At 32.8% G+C, this 16,844-nt stretch overlaps 1 pseudogene; it reads left to right on the top strand.

Annotated features, from left to right (window-relative positions):
* The first annotated feature begins 10,666 nt into the window (after positions 1–10,666).
* On the top strand, positions 10,667–14,606 carry LOC114422320 (annotated as a pseudogene).
* Positions 14,607–16,844: the final 2,238 nt, after the last annotated feature.

The raw sequence follows: 16,844 nt of genomic DNA, 5'->3' as shown, positions 1-16,844 counted from the left end.
GCAGCAATCAAATCAAGATAGAAATTTTAATGAGATCTAATTCAATTTATTAAATATAGTATATGAGTTGTTGTAAGTACAGACAAAATAGCTACCAACTCTCAACTAAATATTTACATTAAATGTTCATATTTATTGCAAGTGTAAAGTTATCTCTATTTGTAGTTTTCATGGTTGATATATGTTACAGGAAAAACTTTGGCCTAAACCACTTCAATTAAATGCACAATAAATATTATTATGTTGTATTGAAGCTTTAATTATCTTTTTTGGACAGAAATTAATTTGTTTCTTTTCATTCATAATAAGAGATGCAAAATTGGGTGATATATGATTTGTTTGTCTCTTTTCAAAACTAACCAAAATTTAGAAAATAAGAGAGCCTAAATTTACAAGTTGAAATAATGGTGACAAAAGCAGTGTTGGATGGAACATCCCTGTTGAGGGCAACCCCAAGAACTCAATATATAGTCTCGCAATCAACTCAATGTCGACATTAGTGACTCCAAGGTCTGAGAGCCAACTAATAGCAATATTCAAATTATATTAATTTTTTGAACTCTAATTATCACACATACTAATAATCAATTTTTTTTTGGCTAAGAAGTTTTTAAGGTAGATTTTCTAAGAATTAATTAGTTACGATTGAATATGATTTTCTCCTTTTCATAAATTAAGCAAATTTTTTATGCTGTTTCTCATTTTTTTTCGTCTTCTAAAATTTAAAGTTATTGTTTTTTTATTTTCTTAAAAATGTATAAATTTTTGTTTTTTTTCTTTGGTTTTCTTTCCTCTAAAATTTGAAGTTTTTATTTTTAATCTTAAGCATTTATTTTAAGGCTTAAACTTTTTTTAGAGTCACCTATTAATAAGACACCCCATTTTTTTATGTGTACGGGTTGAAATAAGAGAGAGAAAAAATAAAGGAAGAGGAAAAAAAAAGATAGATGGATCACAAATGATGTAATGAGAAGAGAAAAAGTATTCATAAAAAGTAATAATTTTCTTCAAATTTTAGCGATTGATATCCCTTCGAAACAAATTTTTTTCTTCATTTGAATTGACAATGAATTCTTCTGATTTCTTACTCAATTTATGTATTTTTTTTTTAAATTAAACAAGGTAAGGACTAATTCCCGAATGGCAAGTAAAAATGGAATATAATATAGATTTATTTATAAGCTCTATGACTTGTAATAGAGTTTATGCTTGATAAAAAGGTTATTATCATATAGAGTTAATGAATGAGATGAAGTTATATAAGGATTAAAAACAATGAAAGAGAAAGTGAATGCGTATTAGGTATTTTTCCTTATATTATGTGCTATTATTCTTAAAAGTTAAATTATTCCATCTTTTTATTTTATTAAAAACAATTTGAGTTATGTGCATAATTTATTAGTTATTTAATAAATTAATACTTTGTATCCAAAATTAAATTATAATTAATTTAGCTAGTTTCATCACATTATATAGACTCAAACTATTGTTGGGTTAAACCATAGTTATTATAAATTTATTAATATTTAAACTTGATTTTTATGGATAAAAAACTTATCCTATACTCCATAGATACAACTTTCAATGGTGTACACACATATATTATTTGATACTAAGGTAAAGTCAAGTTTAATTATATATGGTCTAAACTAGGTTTCTTTCCTCTAGTGTATTGTTACTTTTGAATGAAACTAAAAACTAAAATTCAATATATGTGTGGGTTTCTTTCCTAACTGTATTCTTACTTTTGTGTGAAACTAAAAATTAAAATCTCATATTTACGAGTATGCGTTTTGTGTGAAACTAAAATTAAAATCCAAATTTGAGAAAATGGATTGAGTTAGTTGGGTCAGTCTAAATTTGCCTAATGAAACATAGGGCCTGATCTTTAAATTTGAAGTGTTAATTAAATGCTAGTCTTTTAAACCCCATGTGAATTTAGCCTATCAAAATCTGTCAAAAACTTTACAAAACAAGTTTTTTAGGATGCTTAACCTTTTAGAAATCTGAATTGAATTTGACCTTTTTAAACTTACTCGCTACAATTTACAATCCAGAATTTTTTGGAATGAATGAAATAATTTTTTATGGTTAAAAGAAAATCTCTTTTTTATTTAATAAAATAAAAACAATATATTGTTATCTATATTTATTTTCTCCCTTCACTCCCAAACAAACCCTAATTCATGAAAGGATTTGTTATCCAGCATGGTAAAAAAAATGAGAACTCACCGACAACAATGGACAGCTGTGCCGTACGTGTTTGCAGTTTTCACTTTCCCCTCCCCGCCACCACAAAAAAGTGCCTCTGAACTATAAAGATTTTGGTGGATTTGGTGCCAGTGCGTGTTAGACCGTGGGCTGGAGTCAACTTTGCTCTTCGAAATTACCTTGATGCCCTTATTTAGGTCCCAAGCCCTGCATGCCACCTTGGCACCTTATCATGCGCCACTTACTCACAAATACCATCATCACATCATCCACCCATATGCATGCGTGCCATTGCATGGCCATCATAAGGTCATCAACCCTTTCGATCAATTCTTGAAGTCACACAGCGCATGCAACCCGTGCACATTCTATAGACTAGAGAGAGCCATAAAAAGGCCTTTGAATATTTTGGCTTCGCTATAAAATCAAATCAGGGAATCCATTCCCAACCTACTCTAGTGACTTGCAACAGAATTCCCACTAATTAATTAAGCTTCTTCTTCTCTATAGTGTACGTTAAAGTGTTTCGATCTAACATAATTGGATTTGCTTTATGATGACAAGCTCGCTCTAATAATATTAAAACAAAACCAAACTCACGATCAAGTGGTGCCTATCATCATATATTGAATAAATTGATCAGACTTTTAATACTATTCTCATGCTTCGAAGTGGCATATGTTTAAACCTCAAGATCTCCCATAACTAGTTCATTTGTCACATACGGGAAGTTCTTTTTCTTTTTTGATGGGATTGCAATATATAACAGATTACAAGTATTAGGTATCTTTTCTCTTCTGTTTGATTCTCCTCACTTGGTGACTAAACTCGAAATTTCGCGGTTTTAAAATTGATCAGGGATGTTGAAAAGGTGAGTGGTAGCCACCAGCCACATGTTGGCTTGATATTTAATTCATCACGAATTGTTGGTTTTGCCAAAACCACATAGGAAAAGGAAAAAAGAAATCATTTACTTTTCATCACCATTTTGATACCAACCTTTCAGTTGATTTAAATTGGCAATCAAATTCATAAGATGATAGATTATAGTGCGTATTTATGATGGGAGTTAGATGGTCCCCACAGAGTATTGTTCCATAATATCGGATTATATGCCAAATGTCCCACGAACAAGAAGATCTCGGGATTTATATGTCTTAACCTTGTCCCCAATTATTATCTGGCACTTCACTTCCGCATCCTCGATCATAGAGAGTGCTCACACGCTCCGATTAAGTGAGTAGTACATACTAATAAAGTGAGAAGATTAGCATGCGGATCTAATCATTAGATTTGAGAAACCAGTCTCAACTATCACGAAATTACATGGCAGGTTAATCTAATAAACATATACTAGTATAGGAGTATAAAAAAAGCTACATGAAATATATTACGTATTAATAATATTAACGGTATGTGTCAGTTATTGATATTCTTCTCTTCTAAATCTTCTTTTAATGCAGTCTTGTAATAAATATAATTTTATTTTTTTTATTTATAAAAATTGTAGATAGAATCAGAGGATAATATAATTTCTCATTTTAAGTAATATCTAAAATTCATGGTCAACTTAACATTTTAAAACTGCATTATTTTAAAACTATCTAATAACTGGTATTCTTTTCTTGATCATGTGCAAGTTGCTCTAAAAATAGTTACTATATTTTTTTTGGTAAAATCTCAAGAAAAAAATGGTTTAGTAATTTTCTCGAAATTTAATTACACAACAACTCCATGTTTGTCATTATTATTATTCAATTAAAAATTCACAAATATCTTATTTGAATCATTAATCTTTAAAATAATAGAATACCAATTATTCTTATTTATTATTTGATTATTTCAAATATTATTATTTGTTATTTTTTCATTTAAATTTTAACATATATATATATATATATATACATTTAAAGACATTTAAATTTTAGCATAACAAATTATAATAAATTATTGTAACAATAAATATGACAGCAATGGGACTTTTTTGTGCGGAGGGATGGCACATGGGTGTGCGCGTGCATAATGTGTTAAAATTTTCACTGTTTTCATGTTCCTTTTTCGGTGCAAACGATTAAAATTTATGCTAGTTTAGTGATACAGAATTTATTTATGTGAATAAGTAATGATTCAAAATCTTAATTATTGATTATTTCATATTTTATTTTTTATGTTTGATACATTCATGTGTATCGAACGCATGCTAATTAAGTTAATAAAGTTAAAAAAACAAGGAACACATCCCTTGAATGAGTGAATGTATGGTGTGGGAGGACACTAGCTAGCATCTTGATAATAAGTAAATAAGAGTAGGCAATTATGGGAAGGACCAGGAACATTTGTCGTGAAGGAATTTAGGCTAACAAGGTTCAACCGTTGATATAGTACGTGACTAAGTGAGGAAAATATTCTTTAAAAAGTGAAAGGCACATGAATTCCCGACAAAGGAGAAGGCTAGGCCTCTTGCCCCTCAAATTTAGTTGGGTTTGAGACCGTGGTCTGTCGCTTTCTACTGAGGTAGGGATCTTTGTCTTTTGGATCTCTCCTCTCACCAATTTCACCTCTACTCCATAAACATGCTTAATCCTTACAAAATCATCTGTTTTGGTTGCATTTATGTTGTACTACTAGTAGTAAAGTTTTGTAAAATAAATTAATAAACTAAAAAAAATTCAAGAAAATTATAAATTATTTAACTAATAAATTTAAATAAATTCTTCCAATTTAAATAAATTATTTAACTTTATCATCTTCCTATTTGTTTTATTGATTTATTTGTTCATTACTACGTTTGTAATTAATTGATCTTATTATAATATGCTGGTATTGTATGAAAAAATAATCTATGATGAGAAGAAACATTATAAATATATAAATTATGATAAAAAGGCCTGGGAGCTTTACCCAACATTTGGAAGAACTAAATTGCAAAAAATTTAATATGAAAGGGTCAAAATGTAAATAGCAAAAAGACTAAATTACAGAATTATAAAAGACAAGGGATTAAATTGAAAGTACGGAAACTTTTTTGGGCCTATGCTCACGTACCTCAGCCCTTAGGATCCACTACGAAAAATAGTAATAATAAAGTGGAAATTACTTCCTGCACCTCATTTTCATCTTTCTGCACCACCAATGAACTTGAATGGACAAATATGCCCTTCCCTTCCCTTTCCCTTGCGCCTCCTTCCCTTTCCTTTCCCTTGCGCTGCAGCTATGAACCCCCTTCTTATTTGTGCGCTGCATCAATATTGACAAGATCTCCACCCCTAGTCTGCTTCTCTTGATTTTGTTCGCATCTAAAATTCATTTCCCATGTGCGCTGTTACATAATGATGTATCCATATGGTTGAGGAGCTATAATAGTTTCCGGACTACATAATCCAAAACTACTATTTTTGTTGTCAAGAATACATGATCTAGAAATCTACTAGCTAATCAAGGATGTATTCTGAAATCCAAAATATTAAAATATGTTATGGAACAAGTTTTTTGGAATACATTCAAGATTAGCTTGTTTTCTGAATTAGGTATTCTAGAAGTCTAAAAATTTAATCCAAATCATATAATCTAGAATTGTTGGTGCCTAAAAATTTAATCTGGGTAATGTAATGCGGAATTGTTGATGAGGCATGTTCACTTTTGTTAGGAAGAAGATGCAGCAATGGGCCAAGAGGATCAACAGTTGTACATGTACAATTGTGTATAAAAGCAATATGAATGAATGAATAAGGCAGAGAATAATTTGGATAATTAGCTTGTTAGGAGGTCTTGGTCCTCGAAACCAAGTAGCTTAGCCTTTCCCCCTCACCTCTGCTCGTAATAATTGGTCCGACCTACCACCCATGGCTGCCTCTACTTGCCACAATCCCTACCTTCCACCATACCCACTCATTACAGCCACTAGGTCACCCTAGACCGCCTTGAAGAGGTTGTATACCACCTCACCCTCAACCTTTCCTCCATGACCACCCAAACTTTGAAGATGACCACCAAGACTCTAGAGATGACCGCCAAGCTTTACATCATCCTTGACCGGCTTTCCGCGCTCATACCCACTCCATCTCCTCCTAAACCACCACCAACAATAGCACCCACGTCAGCTCCGCCTCCCTTGGTTGTTTCCCACCATCTCGAACTTAAAACAATCGCACCCATGGCTTTGTTGACGCTTCTCCAATTTCATTCGACCAACCGCCACATCCAACTTAGTCATTCGTTGCCTCTATCACTCTGCACCGCCCACCATCCTTACCGCCACTGCCATTGCCGCGAAATCCCTTACAATAATGACATTATCCTGCTCAGCGACGCTGCCGTCGAGCATCAGATTCAGCCGCACTCGATTTGGATTCTTTACGCCGTCAAGACTCGGCTTTGATCTGTCTATCATTGGTGACAACGTCCACCGCCACACCTACCACCACATCCACCACCACTGAAGCCATCGCCTCCACCACCACCATGGCTGGCACAGGTTGAGCTTCGTCGACACGAGTGTTACGGCTGTCAACATTGAAGCAAAACCATTTTTGACAAAAGGGTAGCCACTCAGTGCGGAAGACTGTAGATTCCAATTACTGAAGCCTTCATTAACTTGACCTAAAAAAGCCCACAAACAAAGCAACTTTACTCATGTTATGTTTTCTAAACCCAACACCTTGAGGATAAGATGTTTTTGATGGACTAGGGAATGTTAGGAAGAAGATGCAGCAATGGTCCAAGAGGATTAGCACACGGCCTAGCTACTTGAAGGACTTCGTGTAGTCACGACAAAGCTCTGCCATGGAAGCCTATCATAAGAACAATTACAACAACTTATGAGAAGCAGTTATAATTCTGTTAATACAATTATCATTCAGTTGTAATAGTTATCATTCAGTTGTACATGTACAGTTGTGTATAAAAACAATGTGAATGAATGAATAAGGCAGAGAATAATTTGGATAATTAGCTTGTTAGGAAGTCTTGGTCCTCGAAATCAAATAGCTTAGCCTTTCTCCCTCACCTCTGCTTGTAACAACTTTTTCTCAGGATCTCTCTCACCTCTTAAAAGTTGGGTCTTGGCTTTTAGGTGCACCATCATTGCCTACAAATAGTACGAAGCATTTTGCATCATGTGGGAAATGGATTTATGATGGCATGATAATGTGATTGTTGGAAGGCATCAATGAAACATGACCACGTGGTTTTTGTCAAATGGAGGTGGTGCATGATTGAATTTCTATGCTGGAAGTGAATAGTGCGTGTCTTATAATTGGGATGAAAGGTGAATGGTTATAGCATAGAAGGGCTATAGTTAGACATACATAGTTGGAAGGTTTTTTGTCTGTTATATACTTTGTGTCTTATATATACCGTGAAATGGTGGCGCCAGTTCAGAGCTGGGGTTCGGAGCTGCGGCGCAAGGAATAAAGGGAAGGAGGTGCAAGAAAAAGGTAAGGACATATTTGTCCATTCAAGTTACCTATGGGGTGAAGTAGTGCAGGAAGTAATTTCCTAATAAAGTCCAGTTTCTAGTTTTTGTCAGTTAGACATAAATAAGTCCACTTAAATTTCAAAAGCCGAAATAGATTTAAATATTTTTTTAACCCTGCATCTAAATAAAAATTTTGAGTAACTTAAAGGAAATATTAAAGGCTAAATAAAAATTTGAAGTTATATATATAAAAGGAAGATTAAAATAAATACTTAGTGAAATTCGTAAATAATTAAAAATATTAACAATTATGATAAATAGATAACAAATAAACTTAAAAAGTTGTATAAAGTAAAGTAATTGCTATAAATAATTAACGATATAAAATACTAGAATAAAATATAACTAGGATGTGAAATGAATTAGATACGTGTAACCAAAAGTTACACCTAATGACAATATACCATTCGTTTTATCCATTATGTGAATCAACAAAATGTAGTGGATGTGTTTGTGTGGAGTATATTTAGTTAATAACGTAACATCCATTTTTTTGTATTTGTCAATTATTGTGCGAATCATTAAATAAGTGAAAAACTGAAAATCCTGGAGATAACTTTTTTTTTATAAAAATAACTAAATTATTTAATATTTGTAACTCATTTTTTATATTACAAGTATTGTAGTTTCACGTTGAGTTTCTAAGGACAAGTGGATGGGGCCGGGAAGAAAACCTTTTGACATAGTATGACCATGTGTACCAAAACTCCTTGCAAAAGGGGAGTTGTGTAGGAGACTTAGGGTGGTGGCTGGATGAGTTTTGGGTTTGGGGATCTACACTGGATAAGAGAATGGTTTTGTGGGAAAGGAAGCTTGTAAAACAGTTTTGGGATGACGTTGGAAAGGTTAATCTGAGGAAGAAACAAAATGATCAATGGTGTTGGGTAGCTTCAGCTTACAAGTGTATGCAACACTCCTGCAGATCCAGTGCAGTATTTTTAATAACGATGGCGATTCTTTGCTCCACCCTCAGCTTTGCACTTGGTTTGGAGGGTTGCCTTGAACACAATTCCAACAAGGTTTAACCTAAAAAAGAGAGGAATTATTTTGCAAGGAGGTAATTATGGATGTCCCTTTCGTGGATAAGTGAACGAAACAACATTGCACCTGTTGTTTTCTTGCTACGAGGCTCACAAATTTTTTTCTCAAGACTAACTCATTCCTAGGAATCTTTATTAACATGAATGTCTTCATATTCTCACGTAAAAGGATGGTCATCTTATATTCATGAAAATGAAAGTTATTTTTGAATTAATTAATTAATATTTTGATTTTAAAATTATATAAATTCACAAGCATTCAAAGGAATGTTTAAGTAATCAACAAACATGTTTGATGAGATTAACATTTCCCGTAATAACATTTTTAGAAATATTATTAACGTGAATATAATTAAATCTATGAAACAAATGCTTCCATTCTATTTGTGATTTTTTAAAAATTTATGTGATTTTTTAAAAATTGTTATTGTTTTTTATATTGGATCATAGATTATGGATATCTTCTAATCTAATGGGTCACAAATTAATTACACTCGTAATACATTCGTTGATCCAAACAAATTTTACATATTAACAAAATTAAATACATATTTTTTCACTAAATAAATTATTATCTTACATTTAAACAAAAAGTTATCTTATAACACTACCCTAACCTATATATCGTTTAAATTGCTATTGTCTGTCAATATGTCAATATGATGTATTAATTAATTTGTTAAAATAGATATTATGTGTTTTTTTACAATTGATATCATGTGTTAATATTAATAATTAGTTTTAGTATTGTAAATTTGAATTGTCATTCATGAATAAAAATGTTTTAATTACATTATTTTTTATATTAAATGTATTTAATAATATATATATATAGAATTCAAATAATTAACGTGTCAATACTTATCAGCTTGTAAACTTTTCGATTTTTAATAATTTTGAAATAAATTATCAACACAATCCTTACTTTGTGCATAATTTTTGACAACTTTATATATATATATATATATATATATATATATATATATCATGTATTTTATTTTTATAAATAAAATATTAAAATTACTATGCCAGATGTTACCAGTCTTCCGTCCCAAATAAGTATAGTTTTAGCATTTGAAAAAAAATTAAATTGATTGATATTCTTACTTAATGAAATATTTAAATTTCTATTTTTATTTTTTCTTATAATAAATAATATTACCTTTGTTTTAAAATAAGTATCATAGTAACATTAATTTTTATTTTTCACTAATAATTTTAATAAGTGTTATTTTAGTTTTTTAATCTAATTTTAATAATATCTGGTCTCATCTACTTAATAAAATTAGTTTTATAAAATTATTACTCTCTTTTATTTATTAATTATTTTTTTTGTTTGTGTAAAATAGTCTAAAAAAATACTTATTTTAAGACAAAAGTAAGTATTGCCTTTGAAAACTTAATAACACTTTTATGCAATTTCCAATCAATGTCCTATGTCATTGGTTAAAGAAATAAAAGAAAGAAATATTTACTATAAAAATCATTAGATAACATAAAATTATGGATAACATAATTTTGTATATTATAATATCTTTTAAATTTTCTTAATCAATATTCTAACAATACTAGTTAGCAAGACTTATATATTTATTGAAATTAAGAGAGAATAAAAATATTTTAATAAAAAAGTCCCATAAATGTTAGTTTTCTTATAAGATAAATGCTAACCAACTTAAGGTATTTGTTAAGAAATTTTAAGTAAAAATATTTTTATTTAAAAATATAAATTTTACCGTTCATAATTTGTTTATATTCTCTTATGATTTAGATAATAAATATATTTTTTAATTGCTTAAAGAAGAAGGTTAAAAAATACTAATGAACAAAGAATACTTATTATGGGTTGGATAGAAAACGTGCAAAAATGACACGTACGCAGTAACGGATTGGAAAGAGGTTGGTTGGCGAGTGTTGTGGAACGGAACTTTATCCTCAAAAGTTTTCTAAAGAAAGAGGGTCAAGTCAGGTTCACACTCTGGGCATGGAAAAGACGCCAACGCCACCCCTGCATTCAGCATCAAAACCCGCGAAACTTCCAATCAGGTAAACTTTACTCACCGCGCTTACCCTATTTATTTATTATTTTTTCAAAACGTACGTTTTCGTTAGGGTTCACCTTCAGCGCACACGCTGCATTACTCTCCTCAGCCTCTCAACACCATGGACAACGTTAGGGAAACTTCTGCTTGGGTCGCTAGCCGCTCCTCCCATGTCCTCGTTGACGCTGCAGGTTCACTCCCTAAATAACGTCCTTCATTGTTCTTTTTTTTCTTTCGTTTCGACTACTTCGGCTTGTGCTTTCGAAAGGATAAATAAAACGAGAATGCGTTTTTTGCTTTGCTGATGTCGTTTTCAGGAATTGAGAAAGTGGTGAGCACCATTGAGTCCATTCCCAAGGTTGAGTGGGATTTCGAAGGGATTCACTACTTTGATAACGGACCACTCACCGTTCAGTACTTGCTTGTGTTGGACGCTTTAAATTTTTGCTTCTGGCCTGGTACGCTGCGTTTATTTTCATGTATATACATTGTTTTCTGTTATTCCTAATGCCATGCGAAAACTTATTCAGACGGGGTTAATTAATTAATTACGGATCTTCGGTGCCTTAAGGAGGGTGCCAATGGTTCCCTGTTTTTTCGTAAATTTCCTTTTAATTGCTATTTTTCTGAGAGACATTTCAATTTATCTGTCTATCATGTACTGGTTTCATGTTACCGGTCTCACTGAAATGAGTTCATATATAACAAAAAGGTAAACGAGACATGGTTTCTTATGAGTTGAATTTTGTCTTTGATTATTGATATATGTACGTGGATTAAGAGGCACTGTATTGGTGTCACAGAAGTTGTTGACCCTTGATAGATATGAAAGTGTTATGTGAATATGCAAGAGGTGGCAAATTTGGATTTCCATTTCTGTAACTTTGTATGTCACATTAAAGTATTTGATTTGGTCAGCGACATTTTGGTTCCTGTGTATTGGCCTATTATATATTCCCAATAGTTATTTGGTGGGCTTTTTAGAGTGGCCCTCCTTTATAAAATACGGCAGCTTACAAACATATCCATCATCCTAGCTTTCTTAATCTTCCATCATTATTGAAATTATATTACATTTCTTCGCCTTTGTATGATATATTTGAATAAGAAACTATACTAAACCTAATTTCTTTTGTTGTAAATTATAAGGAATGGAAAAACATTTAGATAAAGTGCTCCGTGAGTTAGTTTCTAATATACAGATGATTAAGAGCAGCTGGTCAGATGACATTCTAATTGACAAAGACATGAAGTAGTGACTAGTAAACTGTCTCCCTTGGATATTAACATATCTTTTTTAATCCCTGGTTAACTTTTTCATCCTTTCTATTCTTTTCAACGGTCGCCCTATCTTATTTGCTAACAGATAAGGATTTGAATTATGATGATTTGGCATCTGGGCTAAAGGCAGCTCTTCAAAATGATAAATCTGCATTTGATGCTGATCGTCTGCAAAAGTACACCGGTAATTCTGCTTGAACCTTGTACTGCCTGCTTACAAATTAACATGATTGTTAAATTACATCCATTCTCATGCGCACATTTGAATGGAAATCACAACTGTTTCATATCTTCAATTCAGCTCATGTTTTTATTATCAATTGGAAGTTTGAAACTAAGGTTTGCCAAAATTTGTTAAGGCTGGATACAATATATAAAATTGATATGGGCCAATATTGCATTGTAGGACTGTAATGGTGCACATATGCTAGAACCAAATCTGGGATTTGTGTTTAAGCTATAGTATTTTCAAAATACACGTACATGTTTAGGTCATATGTTGATGTGCTTGTTTCTATGCTTCCATTGAAGAAATACTTTTCTACAAATAGCATAATGACAAAATCAATTCATAATTTTTAGGTCCACAACTGCGTGAGCTTTTGAGATGGCCTAGACCCCTTCCTTTGGAAGATGAACGGGTTAGGTTACTTCATGAGGTAAAACAAATCTTGCTGATGCTACCTCTAATCACATCTATATTTGTCATTATTTTTTTTCTTCTGAAGTTTCATTATTTTTGTTGGTTTTTCAATTCTGTGAACTTAGCTATGATGGTGAGCATGTCTTGAAGTATGATGGGCTGATGGCCATTTGTGTAATACTGTTCACTCTATTGTTAGGTTGGGATTGAATTGGAAAGAAACTTTGAGGGTAAAGCATCCAATCTTGTGGAGTGCTGTGGAAAATCAGCCATGAATCTTGTTGCTCTGGTTGCACGTCATTTTCCTGGTATATCCTTTTTTCTTCTTGTAGTTTTTATTACTCAAGCTTTGTAATATATAATGAGCAATTTATATATAATTGTTCTGTGTGAGGTTGCTATGGATTTTATGCAAAGAATTTCGTTCGTTGACTCCAATATTAATTGGTTCTAGGTTTTAGAGACCATACAGTGTACAAAGGGCGCCAGGTATTTTTATATAAAAGGGCTCAGATATTTGCAGCAGATTTGTGGGGTGCATTTAGGGGCCATGGATATGGTGAGTTTGAAGACATTGGCTCTCTAACTATAATGGCAGACTATATTGTCCCAGCTGTGCTTCGACAGCTTGGTGTTTTAAAATTTAGTCCTGACACTTGCCAGTACTATTGAGGCCAGAGGAGAAATAGGTCCAGGGACGGAAGAAGAAGTTGAACTTCGGGCTTGCTCTGTACATGCAGTGGAGAAAATGAGGGAGCTAATAAGTGTAAAGTCAGGAAGACAGGTTAGTTCTTTTCTGTGCAGAGTATCTCCCACTCATGGCCTTTTTGCAATGCATGTAGAGTTTCATTTCTTACAAGTTTATTTAAAGTTCAAGCGTCAAAAATTAAACTAATTCACTGGTGATGTGTTTTGTGCACAAGTTATTCATTTTATCTGAAACTGAAAAGCCTTTCTGACTTAAATCCAGGTGCTCAGTGTGGAGCTGGATCTTTGGCTCTGGGCTTCTGGTGTTCAGTCCGCATCGCTGCAGCACCACCGTACACTTTCAATATATTACTGAGCACATGATATATGGTAACATCTAGCTATCAACAATTTAGTTGTTGAACAAGAAAATTTTGGCTGTTTTAAGGTAATTATTTAGGATAATGCTTGAATAACTACCTCCTTTTGCTCTAAAGTTTTGGAATCAGCTTTTGTAATTTAGGAAAAGAGATACCTAACCAGGTTCCTTCAAACTTAATTTTGAATAGTCATTGTATTTGGATTTTAGGACCTTAAATAGTTTACAGGGTGAACAATTAGGCTCATGGTTGTTTTACAACTGGAGTTGGTAAATATTTCCCTGGTCAAATATGACTGTTGGGATAGCCAAGGTTGGGAAAGCGGTGGGCATATTCACCTGTTTTTATCATACAGACTTCATACCTGTTCTTTGTAGTACCAAAATCGGATGTGGATAGTCAATGTCATTGAGTACAGCTCGCTTGTACGCAAAACTTGCATGCAGGTAGTGCTGCCTCTTTCATCATCCACTCAAAGCATATCACAATTCAACAAGGCCTATATCAAATATTCAGTTGACTTGAATGGGTGTAGACCCCATTGCTGTAAAGATCATTCGACTGCTTTTATATCACGCCTGATGACTAGAAACAACCTCCGTTTTCTTTCTAGAAACCACTTCCATTTTCTTTGTCAGATGTTGCTTTATAACCCCCATTCATCTCCAAAGTGGACCCAAGCTATATATTTCAACAGCGGGTTGTTGATCCCGTCATTCTCGAGAACTCTGATTAGAGCACTAAGGTACTGAATCTGAACCACTGCCCCAGTCTACAAACAATAACTTGATTTTGGAATAACTAGTGTATTTATTTGGTTTATGATTGCATTGGTCTTTAGAATCAGCATCCTCTTTATTATACTATGCCCGATTGAGGAATTTGATTTATAAACATAGGAATGGCATCATATCTATACGCAGTCTATTGGAATTTGGTACAACTTTATTTGTTGGTACAAACTATCTTCAATTTGATGGCGCCTTGACATGGTGGATGAATTTGGAAACGATCGACTTGGTGTAGATATTTTTATGCCTAGTTTGACGTCTGAGAAATGAGGTCGATTTAAGTTAGTAGACCACAAAGTAGACCAAGAGTTATGGGGGGCCACTGGCTACCTCGATCCCCCAATTCAGTGTTTTGTTTTTGGTCCAGGGGGAGGGTATTTTTGTTGGAAATTGAGTCCGGTTATGTTTTTCTACAGGTCCCTGCTAACTTCAAACCACTTACGCAACCATTAAGAGAAAAATCAAGGGCTAGTTTTGTCTTTTTATAATTAATGGTTAATTTTTTATTGTGATTAAGGTAAAATAATTTTCTTACAAAAACTAGTAGTGTTTTATGAGAAAAGGTTGTATTAACAATGTATTTTTTTAAAGCTTATCCAAATTCTCTTAAAGCATTTTTTTTTCTGGAATAGTGGTTGCTTGATAATTGATGGTTTTTATTTTGGGAATCTGTTCATTCTAAGCATTGGTGTGTTTTAGAGGACTCTACATTTTTTTTAATGTTGAACCATATCGGTTTACAATCTGCATCAATGGACTAAAAGTGACTAGTGTTGGCCACTAAAGTCCTTTATCACTAGTTCAAGCGAGGATAAAAGTCTTTTTTTTCAAAAAAAAGTGATAATGAATTTTCATTCTAACGTGTAATAATAGAAACGACACTGTCCTTGTGTATGAAAAAAATAGTAGTTGTAAGGAAAACTTTATCTCACTCAATTGAGACTAGTTGGGTGGGTCTAAAGTAGCTTCTAATTACAAGGGTCTATGACTCATAAGAATAATGAATTTTCATTCTAACGTGTAATAATAGAAACGACACTGTCCTTGTGTATGAAAAAAATAGTAGTTACTTGTAAGGAAAACTTTTTCTCACTCAATTGAGACTAGTTGGGTGGGTCTAAAGTAGCTTCTAATTACAAGGGTCTATGACTCTAAGAATGTTTATTTTTCCGGTAAAATTACGTATGGCACCAAGTTCGTGTACTGGAATTTAGGTTGCATCAGAAGATTTATATGTAAGCCTTTCAGGTTCAATAATAATTTCAAAGGGTGTTCCGAGTCAGTCTGGTGGTCTAGTTTGAGACTTCTTTTTTTGGCTAAACATGCATCAAGCTAAGTTAATGTTAGGTTGACACTGGATACAAAAATTCTTTAGATGCAGCCTAAGCCTTGTTAGACTAAAACAAACTAATCCAAGGATTTTGTTTTTGGTTTAAGCTGTTCTCTTGTTCTAATGCATGTTGAACGCAATTTCACTTAGTAACTCTAACCCAATTAGATTCTGGGGAAGAATGTCAAGAAAAACAAAATATTCAATCTTATAAGTAATGCTTAATACTAATGTAGTGCAGTATATTTTTTATTGACTATTGATTGAAAGATTAAATTATTTCTGTTAATTTGTTCATGTTGGGGTCAGAACTGATGCAGCCGAAAGTTGATTCAAATAGAACGCCATTTTTATTAGAAAATTGAATTCACTTACAATTTAATAGCTACTTATTGTTTAACTTAAACAAGTTGATGAAATACTGATTTCGCCAACCTGCGGTGCACAAAAGAAGAAATCTTGAATTTTTCTTGTGATCTACCCTACAACGATATCCTTTTGTCGAGGAGTTTCTAATTTTCTTCCTACATCACACTAACAGACAACAGTTCACTGTTCGATGTGGGGGCAAAGATCATCCGAAATTGCACCGCGTTGATGCTTGAACAAAATTTTAACAGTAAATATCTAAAACACAATAGCAATTAGAAACACTCACAAATAAGAGGGATGAGCATACGTGATGTCATGGGAAGGTTGGAGATCTCAATTATTCCGAAACAGGTAACTCAAGTAGGGGTATTTCCGGATGCTAGATTGAGAAGAAGTTCAGTGTGTTCCCGAGGCTTCTCCCCATCCATACGGGAATCACTACCTTTAGACCGTACTCAGCATTTCTGTGCCCCAAAAAATCTCTAAGCTGATATAGTTCCACCAAATAAATAGTACGCGTGTTTTCAGTGAGAGGGTTCTTTTAATGGTGTCCATATACCTTCACTTTCAGAATTCAGGTGTAAGTTCAAA

Source organism: Glycine soja, chromosome 1 (genome assembly GCF_004193775.1).
Source record: "Glycine soja cultivar W05 chromosome 1, ASM419377v2, whole genome shotgun sequence".
NCBI lineage: Eukaryota > Viridiplantae > Streptophyta > Magnoliopsida > Fabales > Fabaceae > Glycine > Glycine soja.
This window is presented reverse-complemented; position numbering and strand designations above follow the sequence as displayed.